This window comes from Felis catus, chromosome A3, assembly GCF_018350175.1.
Source record: "Felis catus isolate Fca126 chromosome A3, F.catus_Fca126_mat1.0, whole genome shotgun sequence".
Taxonomy (NCBI): Eukaryota; Metazoa; Chordata; class Mammalia; order Carnivora; family Felidae; genus Felis; species Felis catus.
Genome location: NC_058370.1, coordinates 42,938,611 through 42,954,616, shown reverse-complemented (window position 1 = coordinate 42,954,616; position 16,006 = coordinate 42,938,611). Strand labels below are relative to the sequence as shown.

At 50.6% G+C, this 16,006-nt stretch overlaps 2 protein-coding genes across 3 annotated transcripts in view; one reads left to right on the top strand and one right to left on the bottom strand.

Moving 5' to 3' along the window:
- The window catches only part of BANF2 (BANF family member 2), a 50,306-nt gene extending 44,514 nt beyond the window's left edge, over window positions 1-5,792 (bottom strand). Inside the window, exons 1-2 of the mRNA XM_045053909.1 lie at window positions 5,641-5,792; window positions 1,314-1,435 (exon numbers count right to left, since the gene is read on the bottom strand). The gene's annotated coding sequence lies outside the window, so the exon portion shown is untranslated. The remainder of the gene's footprint in view (window positions 1-1,313; window positions 1,436-5,640) is intronic.
- A 7,726-nt stretch (window positions 5,793-13,518) lies between these two features.
- The window catches only part of RRBP1 (ribosome binding protein 1), a 65,143-nt gene continuing 62,655 nt past the window's right edge, over window positions 13,519-16,006 (top strand). For both annotated transcript variants that reach the window (XM_023251493.2, XM_023251490.2), the window contains exon 1: window positions 13,519-13,647. The gene's annotated coding sequence lies outside the window, so the exon portion shown is untranslated. The remainder of the gene's footprint in view (window positions 13,648-16,006) is intronic.

Below are 16,006 nucleotides of genomic sequence, written 5' to 3'. Positions count from 1 at the left end.
TCTCATATCCCCCACTAAACCATTCATAATATCCTTGTCAGAAACAAAAACTGTCTTATATCATCCACCATCTCTTCATATATTGTTTCTCTTTAACCACAATCGTCTGCTCACCAAGGGCTGGAATAATATCTTTATTCTTTGTATTCCCAACAATCCCTAGCACAGAAAAAGCACAGAAATTTGGAGAAAATAGATCTGAGCTAGCACAGGGTCACTATGTACAGTGGCACAGGCTGTGCACTGCACAAACTCTGAGCAATGACACCAATGGCTCCCCCTGCTGCATGAATAATGCCCTCTGGAGTTGTGCAAACAAAGTTCTTGGTCAGAGTCCCTGTCTAGTTTTGTGACCCTGAGGAAGTTACCTCCTGAGCTTTGGTTTCTTTATCTGTGTAATGGGAATGTTGAGATGATTGAATCGAGATAGTGTGTGTTCAAAGCCCTGTGCAAACTATGTGTTATCTCTACAATGTTAGATGCGATGATTCTCATAATAAATCTGGTCACTGCCTTTACAGCTTGCTCATTACCACCACTTCCTCATCAGCTTTTCCTCAATTCCCTGAAATTGTCAAACATGTTCCTGTTTCAGGGCCTTTGCACATGCTGTTCTCTCTCCCTAGAAGACTTTTGTGCCCACATCTTCTGGCAGATGGTTCCTTTGGGTGATTCAGATTTCGGCTGCAATGTCACTTGAGGCTTTACCTAAGCCTCCTAAAATAGCCTCCTCCCCGCTGTCATTTACTATCTTGTCACCCTGTGGTATTAATATCTGAAATTATTTTATTTGTTTAAGGCTGATTGTCCACCTCCCATCCCAAACCTTGTTGTGTAGAGGGTCTATGTCTGTTTTGTTCATGCCCTATCTCAAAAATCATTTACTGAATGAATGAACAAATACTTATTGGTAAGTAGGCGACATGCCGTATTTATTCAGTTCAGTCTGCCAACTGTTTTCCAAAAACCAGAGACTGTGAGGCAAACACGGCTTGTTCCCACCTCTGCTGAGAGTGGAAACCCACCCTAGTGGCTGAGGGAATCTGGCTAAGATGTGCCCGGCAGCCGCAGGTCTGAACGTTTGCCGCTGACGCTGGGCCGGGTAAAGCTCCAAGTCAGCCACCGTGTCGTGAGGACACGGGGAATAAGGAGGGCATTGTGCTGCCCACGGAGACGGATGGTTCCGAGAACGGCTTGGGAAAGCACCTCCCTCCGACTGGACACACCTCTCCCAGCCAGGTACTTTGTTCCTTTCTCTCTTCCCTTTTTCTTTCCCCGACTGTGAGCAAGGATTTCAGGCCAATCAGCCTTACCTTTGTTCCTCCTAGCTCTCATTGTGGGGTTTCTTTAAAGTTCTGTGTTGGCATAAGCTCGGTCAGCGCCACGGTGGAATTTTCTGATCCATGCCAAAGATGGAGCTCATTAGTTTCCTTGCCTGGAAGAAAGAAAACACTTCTTTAGGAACTGGCGTGTTTAGCGTTCTGCTGAAGGAGGGTGAGGCCCACTTGCAAGGAAGTTTAATGTAGGTTTGTAGGTGGGTCATTTAGGAAAAACCAGTGCACTGCAAGGTGCTCACGGGCCTGCAGAGACCCCTGCGTGTTGCCCACACCGATGGCTACCCACTGTCCACTGGCTGAGTGCGGGGCAGGGCCCTGGCAGACTTAACCAGAGGCAGGAATGCACCCCCACTCCCCTTAAAGTGCCCACCCAGTACTTTCTAGGAAGTTCTTCTGCCGTCTCCTTCCCTCCTCTTCTGAAATGTGCATGATTCCTGGAGAGGTGACTCCTGAGGTCCTGCTTTCCAAACTGGAAAACAGGTGGGTTATCCCCAGTGCTGGGAACTGATGCCACCAGATAAAGAGCCAGAATCTTTTCATTTTATTTTTAGTTTTTTTAATGTTTATTCATTTCTGAGAGAGAGAGACAGAGCATGAGCAGGGGAGGAGCAGAGAGAGAGATGGAGACACAGAATCCAAAGTGGGTTCCAGGCTCTGAGCCAGCAGCACAGACCCCGACGTGGGGCTCGCACTCACGAGCTGTGAGATCATGATCTGAACCAAAGTCGGACGCTTAACCGACTGAGCCACCCAGGCACCCCATAGAATCTTTTTATATAATGGTAGATAATTTAAAAGCTTATATTAAAATGAACTTTGTGTATTTATGAATAGAAAATGGTGTAGAAGGAAAAAAGTAAGAAACATTACCTTATGGGGTTGGAACTTCAGGTGATTTTTAAATATTTTTCATGATATTTTTCCTATATTATCTGCACTATGTATAGTATTCATATATACTGCTCTGATAAAACTAACAGTAAAATTATTTTCATTTTTAGAAAATCTGCTTTTGTGGATATATTTTGAAGAATGCAAAAATATATACATGGCTATTTATGTATACCTGAATGACATCCTAATACAGATGATTTAGAGCCCGGAATCCCCACCCCCCGCCCATCCTCAATATCTACCTTCACCCTCCCCTGTCTTTAGAGTCAGTTTGGTGCAAATATTTAATAAGAGACATTGCATGGAGGGGCCTGGGTGGCTCAGTGGGTTAAGCGTTCAACTTTAGCTCCGATCGTGGTCTCGAGGTTAATAAGTTTGAGCCCCACGTCGGGCTCTGTGGTGACAGCTTGGGGCCTGGAGCCTGCTTTGGATTCTGTGTCTCCCTCTCCCTCTCTCTGCCCCTGCCCTGCTCACGCTCTCTTTCTCTCTCTCTCAAAAATAAACCTTAAAAATAAAGAGACATTGCATGGTAAGTCAGTAAGACTTTAGTGTGATTTAGTCTGAGTTCATCTCCCTCTCCCTCTCTCTCTCCCTCTCTCTCTCTCTCTCTCTCTCTCTCTCTCACACACACACACACACACACACACACACACACACACAACACAGATAGTTCCTAGAACTCTGAAAGAATCCATGGACTCCCAGTATAATGACACTGGAAGAAGAAACCAAAGTTGCCTAAATTAAACCAGCAAACTGATTTCTGCCCAGGCCTGGATTTTTTCTGACGACAGTGACCATTAGCAGTCTGAAGAGGAATGTCAACCGCGTTACAGGCAATGTTCTCATCCCACCAAATCTAATTTTTCTGCAGTGCACATTCAGATCGGTGGAGACTGGGCGGTCGTGCTGGGCCAAGACAGGCGGCTTGATGTATGAGCTGGTTGGGGGGCCTGCCAAACCGAAGCAGAGAGCTCAACTCAACTGCCCTAGCAGGCTCTTTCTGAATTTCTCATACCTTTTTTTTTTCCCGCTTCTGGTTAAAGACCTTCTTCAAAATTCTCACTAATGATTTAAAAAAAAAACTGATTAACAGAGTTTGAGAAGAGCCATGCGATGATTAAGTGGTTGGGAAAAGACGTGGAAGAAAGGCTCAAGGACCCACACTTTTAAAGTCTGGAGGGGAGAACCTGGAGGAGGGTATAGAATAATGATTTTTAAGTGCCAGGCACTTACTAATCAACTGACATGCACTCTGTGAACACTTAGAAGATGCCAGGTCTTGAGCGGGGTGCCTTAGCTCTGCCCTAGAGCTGGGAAGAGTAAGGGTTTAAAAAGTAAGTACACAGTGACGTGGGAGTGATTTAAGATCAACAAAAGAGGGATGCCTGGGTGGCTTAGTCAGTTAAGCATCTGACTTTGGCTCAGGTCATGATCTTGCAGTTCTTGGGTTCGAGCCCTGCATCTGGCTCTGTGCTGACAGCTCAGAGTCTGGGGCCTGCTTCAGATGCTGTGTCTCCCTCCCTCTCCACCCCTCCCCTACTTACTCTGTCTCAAAAAATGAATAAACATTAAAACAATTTTTTTCTTAAGACCAAAGAAAGGACTTCCCCAACCTGAAGGAGCTCGTTGCAGAACTGAAATCCCAGGGAATCCAGAAGGAAAAACGTACGTCATAGGCCTTTTCTAAGTTTTTATCATTGTCGAAGAGTCGTGATTCCTGCACACAGACTCTGCCAGTGAACTCTGGTGCCCAGTTGTGTCAGAGCGGCCTCGACATGAGGGTGGGGAGGAGGACTGTAGCCAGACGTTTCGTGGAGGAAACGGTTCTGTGGGTTCTGGAAGGGCAGAGAGAAAGCAGGTTCGCTCCAATGTTGCACCTCCACCAAGAGGGGGCCTGGCAAGCTTAGCACCTGATTCTGGAATGAGGGGCCACAGGCAGCTCTTGAAAGGTGGGAGCCAGAGATACTAATCAAAAGTGGGGAGAGCCTGCTGGGGGCTGAGGCACAGGGTGGGCGCAGATAGGAATAGCCACAGCTTGGCGAAGGTCGCGGCCAGCGGGCTACGGCATTCCACGAAAGTCTGGTAGAGAAACAACGATTTGATGTGGTGGCTCCTGAGGGGGCGAAGGCAGGATGGAAGCAGTAGTTTGAGAAGGTTACGTTTGCTAAAACTGAGAAGGATGGATGGGAAAGAGAAAGAAAAAAAAAGACGTTCAGGTCTTCTCACGGTTCCTCTGTACCATTTCACTCTGTTTACTTTGGAGCATTTACCACAAACTGAACGTTAGTCTAATGAATTATTGATTGCCTGCCCCCCTCTCTACCAGACTCTAAGCTCAGGGAGCATAGGGTGTTATTGGTCTGGTTCTCTGCGGAATTCTTAGCACCTAGCAGAGACTCTCGTGTGCAGTAAAGCTCCGTAAGTATTTATTGAATGAATGTAGTAAATCAGGAATGGGGTGGGGGGCAAAATTCTGGAGTCCTGAGGTCTCACTGCTGGTAATCACAGAGAAGAGGCAAGATGTCTAGCCAGCTAGGCTGGTGAAGGATGCTTTGTGCACACGGCTGGAAAAATGAAGCCCCGTCGTGCGTCTAACTCAGTGGCTCTCAGGCTTTGTCCCAGGATGTCCAGTGAGAGGCATCTAGCCCTGCCAAGCTGACCTCAGGGCCACGAAACATTACTCACGACTGGTACTTCCCATCGCAGACCGAGGAGGGTGATTCCAGACCCCAGAGGGTTGTGTTACGGAAAGATGCCATTTCTGGCATCTCCGAGGCTTATTCAACTTTGTCATAAGTGCGAAGTCTTGAAGAGCTACTGCACTTCTCTGAAGTCACCTGCCACGCATGCTACTGAGGGGAACAATAACACCACGTCTCTCTTGTGGTTCGAGTCAGGATCATTTGCAAAGCATTTTAGAAACAGGCAAGTGCCAGATAAACATCATCCATCTATTCCCCCCCGCCTCCTTGCTTTCTTTGGGTGCTCACAACTAGCCAGTGGGTTAGTCCTCATTTTTGCAAAACTCCTAACTCCAAGCTCCCTTCCAATGTCACCCACACAAAACCAAACACTCTTACCAGAGTTAACTGTTACTACCACTAGCAACCGTAAAAATGGGTGATTTAGGTTCACGCTTACCATCTAATTTCTTTGTGTAAGTTCTATTTTTCTTTTGACAGTTATTCTGGCCCATCTACAGAGATTTTTCTTTAAGCACATAATAAAATTCCTCTGACTTTAAGTAACACTACTGCAAAACTTAAATCGTCTGGGGTATCATAGGTCTTCTGCTCTAGATTTTGCAAAAGTTGAAATGTGCTGCCTACGGAGTGGAAGGAGCCGCTTTCTCTCTTAAGACTTTTGAATCTTAAATTTGTGTTTAAAAGCACCCAAAGGGCCCTACCTTCATTCATTCGCTCGTTTGTTCATTTGTTCAAGAAATGTTTAGGAGTTCCTGACCGACACGGTTGGTGGCTTCTCACATCCGGTCCGCCATTCCTGTGCATCTCAACAGCCTCTGATCGCAAACACCAGCAACCTTCTTCTCAGGGCTTCATCCGTGGTGTGGGCTGGAAATAGGAGTAGCCTTCAACCAGTGGTGGATAGGAGCTGGTAAATAAGTACCCAAGCTTCCTTGCTTCTCAGTTTGGGTGACTCTGAGGCATAGTCCACACTGTCTCCCAGGGTTCCCTGCTGGAATTAAGGCTTCAGCTGCCTACAGAGGAAATGTGCTGACCACACACTGCTCTTTGGATGTCTTCCCTTCCTGTCTCACTTCTCCACTCCCTTCCTGGTGATTCCTAGAATCACCTTCCAAATAAACTGCCTTCACTCAAATCTTTTCCTCAGTGTCTTCTGGGGAGACCCAACCTAGGGTGAGTTTGTGCCAGAATCAAGGCATTGGGCTAAGTGTTCAAGGAGCATCGTGATGCATCAGATTGAGCTCCTGACCCCAACAAGTTCAAAGTTCACACAAGGAATGAGATGTGTGCAGAAATGTCAACATGAGCATGTACAATATCTCATTGTTCTAATATTTTCAAATCTCGTTGGGTCTCTCTCTCTGTCTCCCTCTCTCTCTTACACACACACACACACACACACACACACACACACACACGCACACACGCACACACACACACACCCTCTACTCTGGTCCAGATGACTATTATATTCAGCGGTGTGGAGAAGCCAACTGGCTCACGACAGCTGATTGTTACATTTTCAAGAATTTTTCTAGAAGTTCATTAAACACAGCCATTATTAAAAATTTTAATGATAAAGGGCGTCTGGGTGGCTCAGTCGGTTAAGCATTTGACTCTTTATTTTGGCTCATCATGATCTTGTGGTTCATGAGATCGAGGCCCGCATCAGTCTCTGTGCTGCCTGCTTGGGATTCTCTCTCTTCCTCTCTCTCTGTCTCTTCCTGGCTCTCTCTCTCTCTCTCTCTCTCTCTCTCTCAATATAAATAAATAAACTTAAGAAAAAGCTTGTTACAGGGGCGCCTGGGTGGCGCAGTCGGTTAAGCGTCCGACTTCAGCCAGGTCACGATCTCGCGGTCCGTGAGTTCGAGCCCCGCGTCAGGCTCTGGGCTGATGGCTCAGAGCCTGGAGCCTGTTTCCGATTCTGTGTCTCCCTCTCTCTCTGCCCCTCCCCTGTTCATGCTCTGTTTCTCTCTGTCCCAAAAATAAATAAACGTTGAAAAAAAAATTAAAAAAAAAAAAAGAAAAAGCTTGTTACAAAATTTTAATGATATAAACTTACAATGAAATAGATTATGTGAAAAACAAAAGTAATAAATACTAAACATCATCACTTCCCAATTATTTCACTACATTTTACTATTGTGTATGTCTTTGAGATAATTTATGGGATTATCTCTGTGATATATGAAGGCATATTGTTGCAAATTCCTTCCCACCTTTGTGTTCAGTGACTCAGTAGCTTGAAATCAGCTATGATGGGAGTAGTGACACCATTGAAATTGCCAATTGCTGCAAATTAGAAATGCCCCCTCTACCCCCTACCTCCATAGCCAGTTGTTAAATATTTACCAGCGTAACATTCTTATCTTGCCTGGAATTTTGCAAAAGCCTCCCAGCTGGTCTGGGGATCCCTCATTCCCACTAACTTAACTAATTTTAGTGTAATCTGTTAAATGTGGATCAGATTGCAAGATTTTCCTGCTTAAAGCTCCCCACCCCCATTGGCTTCCCAATACCTCCTAGGGAATGCAGGACCTAGGTACCTTCCTGCTTCCCTTGCCTTTCTTCACTTCCTCCTGGAAGAGCCATACAGCCTTCTTCCTGTTCCCTGAACTATCTGCTAAGCTTCCGGCCACCCCTGGCTTTTTTTCACTTATTCTTCTTATCCTCGTTTCCAAGACAAGATCTGCTTCTTCTCATGTTTAGGTGTCAACTCAACCGTCACCTCCCCAGGAGTGTTTCCTCTGACCATGTTCTCCATCACTAGATGCTGCTCTCTTTTTCTTATAGCCTTTTGCACCATTTTAATTTGTCTTGTTTATTTATTGGTTGACTTGTCTACTTTCTCTCACTAGAATGTGAGCTTTAGGAAAGGAAACCCATTGCTTTGTTCATGGCTGTCTCCCCATCACTTAGAACAGTGACGGAAACATAGCAGATACTGAGTTGGGTTCATCTGTTGGATGGATGGGTGCACATGGTTTCGTCTCTCCTCACTGTCATTCATCTCTGAACGTTCCACAAGTTGGTGGCTACCTTATCATCTGCTCCTTCTCTAAAACTGTTTCCCCAAGGTCCCTGGTGACTCCCGAGTTGCCATGTTTAACACATAGTCCAGTCTTTATCTTGCTGGATTACCAGGATGCATTTAACAGTGCTTACCATTCTTTATTTCTCGAAACTCTCTCCCTTCCACGAACCCCCATCCTCTCCTGATTTACCCTTGCCATCTTTCTTGGGCTCAGTGGTAGATTGCCTCGGTAGTGCCTTTCTTCACGCCTGGCCATATTTCCCCTCCTGTTGAGTCTAGGCTTGTCCACATGACATGCTTTGGGCAATAGAACAAGGTGGAAGTGACACAGTTGTAAGCCTTCGAGAGACCTTGTGTATTTCTGCTTATTTTCCTTTGCTTCAGCTGTTGCTGAGGTGAATGCCCCTTTTACCTCCCTGATCCAGGAGAAGGGAGGGATCCAGGTGGAGCAGTACTTCTAAGATGCCCCAGTCAAGCCCAAACTAGAGGTGAACCCCAGCCCACCCAAAGATCCAGGCATGGGCCAGCCAAGATCATCCAAGACTCGAGTCTTTTTTAAAGCTATTGAGGTTTGGAGTGGTTTGTTATGCAGCAAAAGCTGATCAATACAGACTCTTTTGTGGGTTTTCCATTCTCTGTCCAGGACTCTAGTCTTGGCTTTCTCCTGTCTCCATCCACATGCAGCTCCCAGCTCTATATGCCACACATGAGCATCTCCGTCCTTAAGGTTTGAACCCCCACTCATGTACTTGGGTTTCCGGTGTGTGTTACCCACACTGGCCTCAGCACCTGAGCTTCACGCCCACAGAAACAGTGTCTCCACCCGGACTTCCCTCAGCCTCCTCAAACTCCACATGTCAATAAACATGTAATAGCCTCTCCAGTTCCTGTCCCTTATGTGTCCATTCTCCTGTGGGTCCTGCTCCAGTGGTGTCACTCAGGCCAGGAACAGTGGCTCGCAAGTGGCAAATCTCTGTCCCTCACCCCATGGTCACCAACCCTCACCTATTTCACCTCCTAATCACCCCTCCCAAAGGATCATTGCATCCCCCGCTCCTACCACTGTCCCATTCCTAAACCCTCATCTCTGGAGCTATTACGACGGTTCCTCAACCTAGTGGGTCCCCAACCAAGCTAAGCATCACTATCACGGGAAAGAGAGTGCCAAGGGAGTGATATCTGCTGTCATTGATCACAAACCTTTCCCTGAGTCACCACCACTGAAGGTCAGAGTTACCCCCTCCACACATAGGTACAGCACGCCTTCCGGTATCTGACACCAAATGCAGGAGTTACGTGCATGTGCCCTGAGCCAAACACTCCTCTTCTGATTAGCCCTGTGACACTGGGCAGGTTGTCTAACCTCTCTGTGCCTCAGTTTCCTCATCTCTAAAATGGAGATAAAAAGGGGCACCTGGGTGGCTCAGTCAGTTAAGCATCTGACTTCGGCTCAGGTCATGAGTTCGAGCCCCACGTTGGGCTCTGTGCTGACAGCTCAGAGCCTGGAGCCTGCTTCAGATTCTGTGTCTCCCTCTCTCTCTGCCCCTTCCTGGCTTGCACTCTGTATCACTCTCAAAAATAAATAAACATTAAAAAAATTAATAAAATGGAGATAACTGTACCTCCTTTATTGAATCATTCTGAGGGTTATTAAATATTTTTACCTATATGTAGGGCATCTCAAATAATGTCTGGCACATGACAAGATGTAAAAATGTTACATATTGTCACAATGACTTTTTTCCCACATAACATTTAATTCTGTTTGTCATTTATCATCCTTTCATAGATGTCGATAAAGCAAAAGCTCTTTTTACACTGTAAGATATTCTCATCTTTCTACTCGTTTAAAATAATATTTGCAATTTAGTAATAGAAAGCAAAGCACAGCCATGAGTTCATAGGCCATACCAGGTAATTACTCTTGTATATTTAGGGTTTCCTATTAAGAATGTTCTATTTGTTTTTAACGCACAATGAAAACCCAATGCGCCCTCTTTATGAGTCAGGTTGATTGAAATACAATTTCCTCACAAACCAACTTCACCCTTTCAAGAGACGGTGATTTGATCATGTGACCATCACTATCACCAAGATATGGACAATTGACATCGCCCAAAATGGTTCCCTTGGTGCTCGTTATGATCACATTTTGAGACTCGTCTCTTCTTACGGTCTTCTGCCAAGTCTTGGGGGTTCTGGCAAAACCAAACAACTCAGAGTTGCTCCTAGTGCATCATGCCAGCTTGGGTCACCAGGCCTTTGTCCTTGCTCCTCTCTCACCAGGTGCACCCTTCACCCACTCTCTGGTCTAGGTAACTGCCACTTCTCTTTCAAACTTCTGCTGTCACCCCCTCTGCTCTTCTCAGTCTAGGTTAGCACCCCTGCCTGAGGGCCCTCCATCACCTCGGGCCTCTCTCTCTGGCCCTTTTACCGTGACAGCCCCTCACTGGACTTGAATCATCCAGGGGGATGGCAGAGACCTGTTTCCCAGGCTCTAGCCTCGTGCCCGGCACTGAGCAGACAGGACCTGGAGGCTGCACTGTGCCACGGGGTCTCTCTGCTGCCATGGAAGCCTGTGTGATTTGGCAGATATGAGCCTGCGATAGAAGACACAGCAGGGCCAGGGCCCTGAGCCTGAGGGAAGCCCCTCCGGCTCCACACAGGCACCCCCATCCACCTAATCCTGGGGTGGTTCCTGTTTTCCCCAGACACACCATGGGAAAGCGCAAGATCAAGACACGCTGACGACACTGAGCAGGACCAAGGCTGGGGGGCTCCGCAGCTGAGAGTCAGGCTAGGCCAGGCGGCAGGGGCAGTGGGGCGTGGGGGCTGCCCTGGCCCTAACAGAACCTGGTGGAGGGAGGACAAGGAGCAGGGAGGGAGGACAGTTGAAGGCTCAGGCCAGGCCACCTCTCCATATTGAAACATACACTGGGTTGAAGCCAAACCAAATGTCAGATTATGGGAGGGAACACAGAGCCCCTTTTGGGGAAGTACCCCTCACCCCTAGGAATCCTGTAATCCTTTGCAATCCTGTAATTCACTTGACGTATTTATGGAACATGTGTTTACTGAGCCTCTACTCTGTGTAGGTGCTGTGTCCGGCTCGGCATCACAGTTGCAAAGAAGACACTACTGTGACCCCTCCACACCCTCCAGGCACACGCATCCTTCTGCCAAGGGCTTCTTGTTGCAAGCGGCTGACTTTTTCTGCCAGAAGGCTTTTCTCTGGGGCATGAGACCAGTTAAAGTCCTCCCAGAAGAAGCCCTCAATCAACGAGGAGTGGGAGTGGTGGGTAAATAACACACCTCCTCATCCTGCAGGTAGGACGTCTCTGGGACATGTGCTACACAGTGTCCCGGCATGCCCAGCGATTCTGAGCCCTGGTTGCCCACACTGGTCACTAGCCTGATATTGTGCTACTTGCCTGACACAGCTCTCTCCCATTCTACTTCTCTACCAATGTGTCCTGTGATTACCCCCAAGTGAGTCACTTGAATCCATGTCAGGATCTGCTTCTGGGAAAACCTAAACCCACAGCAAGGCCCTCAGGGGCAGTTGAGTCTTCACCTGGTCTGCATATCACTCTAGGCTATGCCCAGCCTGGTAGTGAATACCAGGCACTCAACAAACACCAATGAATGCATGAATGAATGAATGAATGAACAATGAGTGACTTTCTTCTCTAAAACTCAGATTGCCCTAGAGGGATACATCCATGTTCCGAAAAGTTAACCGGTTTACCCATGATCAATTAGAACTAACTGATGTGGGGCACCTGGGTGGCTCAGTCACTTAAACATCCGACTCTTGATTTCAGCTCAGGTCATGATCTCACAGTCATGAGAGCGAGCCCCGTGTTGGGCTCTGCGCTGACATCTCGAAGCCTGCTTGGGATCCTCTCTCTGCCTCTCTCTCTCTGCCTCTGCCCCACTCATGCTCTCGTTCTCTCTCTCAAAATAAATAAATAAACTTAAAAAAAAAAAAAAAAAAGAACTACTTGATATGCCGGCCAGAGGCTGAGATTCTTGACTTTTATTTCAAGCGGGGGCTCACCGCTGGAAACAGACTGAGTGTTGAAAGTTAATCCAGGTTAATTCCCTTTGATTAATCATTAATGTATTAAGGAACTGCTGAGATTAAAAATAGGAATGAACGGTTTAATTTCAACTCCGCCCCTCTAGTCCCTTACCATAGCTTGTATTTTTCACATCTTTCTAACAACAGCTAGTACGGCACCAGTGACAGAGCAAGGGGTAATGTGAAATTGCCCAACAAACAGATATTAGGAACAGGACTCTGCAGCCACAGGGGCCAGGGAAGTGGTGTGGAGATTAGGCTGCAGCAGCCCTTTTGGGTTTTTGGAGACCTTAATTTGAAAGAAGCTGGCTTTGGCTCACATTCAAAGAGTTGGCCTTAAAAGACCCTGATATAATGGTTAAAAACCAGGCCTAAAATTATCTTAATTGAAAGACTTATTTGGTTATGAAGAGACAGTGTTGGCTTGTATTGAGGGGAGGAAACTACATAATGAAGTACTATTTGTTCAGTTTTCAGGGAAATGGGTGAGTTTGCTTGGGTCAGACCCCCTCACCCTCTTCCTTACATGGAGCAAAACGCCATAGGGTGGGTTATATTTATTGCTCTGCCAGTTGTGCTTTGTACCAGTAACTCTATTAGACTGTACTCAATTGCACCACCTCTAAAAATGGGTGCAATCGCATCCACCTTGGATTCCTTGTGCACCTTCTGGCCTTTCAATCCCAATTCCTCCATTTGCTCAAGAAAATCCTTTCCGGTACTGAATGCCATCTCTTTGAAGATTAGAACTTGTCCTCTCGGGGTTGACCCCCAGCCGAACTTGTCCTCACACCCTGGGCCCGGTGGAGCCGCTGCTGGGGGGCGGGGGGGGGGAGTGGGATTCAGTGGGTTTAAATAAGGCATTCCTCTCTGCTGTTGGCGGGTTGCGCAACCGCGTTCAGGGTGACACCCACCGCCACCTCAGCCTGTCGAGATCCAGGGGCTCAGGCCCGGCATCCCCTGTATTCGAACCTTCTGCAGGCTGCCTGGGCAGCGCCCGCCCCAAGGCAGCGACTGCGAGCGGCGCCGCGGGCCTGGGGTGGGCGGGACCTACCGGCGCCCCCTCCCGCTTTGGCGGGGCGTTTCGGCCCCGCCCCGCCCCCGCGCAGGGCCGAGCGCCGCACCGCACGACCCCGCCCCTCCCTGGCCCCGCCCCCCGCGGCTCCCCGCAGCTCCTCCCCTCTCCCATTGGCCGAGGCGGAGACCCTCCTCTTCGCCCAATGGCCGCCGCCGCGGCTCGGCCGCCCGCGCTCTGACTGGCCAGTGACCCGCGGAGTGGCGGGGCGCGGGCCAATGGGGAAAGGCGGCTCGATGAATGGCTGGCCCGGGTGGGGAAGGCAGGAGGCGGCGATCCCGGCGGAGGGGGCCGTTCGCCAGCTCCGAGGCAGAAAGTGCCACGACTCCACACGCGCGCACGCAGCCAGCGAGCGGCCGGAGCGGACGGCGGACGGGGCGGACGGCGTCGGGGTCGCGGTGTCTGCAGCTGCTTGGGGGAGGCTTCTCGGCGGAGGCTCAGCGGGCTTCTCTCCCGGTTCCGCGGCGGCGGCGGCTCCTGCCCTTTCGCTCTCCCTCCCGCGTCTCCGGCTGCAGGTAAGAAACTTGGCAGGGCCCTGCAGCGGCGGCGGCGGCGCGCGGGCCGGGCCGTCGGGGCGCCGGGGCCGGCCGTGCCGCGAGTGACACGTCTCCTTGGCGGCCCCTCCCCCGGCGGCGCCGCCCGCCGCCGGCCGTCGCCGCGGCCACCGACCTTCGGGGTCGGGTCGGGCCCCGGGGGGGCGTGTTCCGGGCGAACCCCGTGCAGGGGCGGCGGCGGAGCGCGCCCCGCGGCGTGGACCCCACGCCCCTAAGCGGTCGGAGGGGACCTGCGGCGGCCTGGCGGCACGACGTGGCGACTCCTCCCTCCCTGCGGGCCGTCGGGCCGGCCCGCACGCTCCGAAGTTGGGCGAAGAAAGTTGGCGGCGGGGCGGGGCGGCGCACAGCTGGCGGAGGAAGGGGTTAAGTTTCGGGAAGCGGCCGGATGACGTTGCCGGGCTGGAGTCCGGGCTGGAGGGGTGGGGGGGGGGGCGGGCGGAAGGCGGCGGGGGCCGGTCGGGGGGAGGAGGGCGGGATTGAATGGGGGGCCCGCGGGCCCAGCACGCCCGCCTGCGGGCTGCGGCCTGGAGGCGCTTCCGGGGGGCGGGCGGCCCCCGACAGGGCGGGCCCGGGACGCGGGGCTGCAGGGGACGCCGTGAGAGCACCGGGGCCGTCCGGGGTCCGGACTCCCGAGCGGCCGCGATGGCAACTTCCCGGAGTCGGGCGGCGGCTCCCTGCTCCCCCTGGCGGCGGGGCTAGGGGCACCGTTTTCCCGGCCGGGCCGCGCGGAGCCCGGCGCGAGGGCGCCCAGCGGGGTGACGGGGCCACCCGGGCCCTGCCCGGTCCGCCCCGCCCGCGCCACGATGAATGGCCCGGCGGTGCCATGCCCGGGCGGAAGCGGGCACCTCCGGCCCGGCGGGCCGGGGCGCGCTGGCACCCGGCCTGGCGCTCGCCCCAGCCCGCCGGGTTCCCCAGTCCGCGCCCTGGGGCAGGGAAGACGGGCTGGGGTCCGCGCTTCCAGTAGGGCGTCCGGGAAGCGTCAGGGACCCTTCCCCAGCTTACAGACCATAAATGGTAGCTCATTGTGGTATAACGGTTAAGGGAGTGGGCTTTTGAAATCCCTGAAGCTCTGAGGGTGACCAGGGCCCCTCTGAAAAACGGGGTTGCTTATCATTTCTACTTAAGAGAAAAGCTGTGAAGACCCAGCACGCGTAAGGAATAGCCAACAAGTGTTGCCTGTTAATGCTCGGATGAGTTTTTAGCGGCTTGTGGGGCACCAGAGGGAGGTGGAGTCTGGGGCTGACTGCAGCCCGCCTGCCACAGACCGAAGGCTCGCAGAAGTCCCAGGGTCCATCCTGATGCCTCTCTTACAGACCCTCTGCGAAAGCCCCTTAACCTCTCCGAACCTGGGTTTCCTTATCTGTAGCCTGGAGAGATAACCCCTACTCTCTCACCGCATGGTCAGAGGAGCCTCCCCCACAAGTGCTGGGAAAAACTAGGACCTTGTGCAAACAGACGGCAGTTTGGCAATACTCCTGGAGGTCGGAGGTCAGCAGAGACTGGGAAGCACCAAGGAAATGAAACTTTAAAGGGTGCTTGGGAGCTTCCCACCACTGTTTGCTTATTGTGCTGGCTGGGGGCATCTGGATGGTATATTTTGGAGGTTGAGGAAGTGGGCCCACTAGGACCTCACATCCTAGGCTAGATACCTCTTTAGAACTCTGGCTGCTGAGTGTTTCTAGAGACCTGGGTCTTCTTTCTCGTAGTCTTAGGAGGGACAGCTGCACATTTTATGCCAGCTCTACACAGTTGGGGAGCCTTCTCCTACTGTCTCTGCCTGCCTCCTTACACTTTCCTTCTGTGTGTGCTCTTAACTTCCTCTTAATCTGACACCAGAGAGGTCCTGGTGATCCTGCAGCATGCTGCCTACGGTGGTGATGTCTCAATTACTTCATGAACTTTCTAAAGGTCAGCTCCACCAGGGACTGCCAACCTGTTTCCCTTCCAGAAAAGAAGCTTCCGATTCTAAGGTCCTGGAGATACCACTTCCTTCTCTATTTAAGCAAAGGAGGAAAAGTGGGGGCATACCTCCTACTAGGCTAAGTTTTCCCTTAACCTGGAGCAATGCAGACGTGGCCTGCAGGGTGGCTGGGATGGGGACAAGTGAGGCGTCTTGGGGTTTGGAAGCAGAGGACGACCAGTGGGGAGAGCCATAAGCACTCTGCTATAACAGGACTGCTTTCTTTTGTAGTTAGGAATCAGCCTCTCAACATCTATGAAGAGTTTAGAAGTTAGAGTGGTACCTTGGTATATGAATATTTTTTTTGGTGATGGGAGAGTTTTAGATAAATCCAAGTCACTGAGTCACATTTGAGCAATC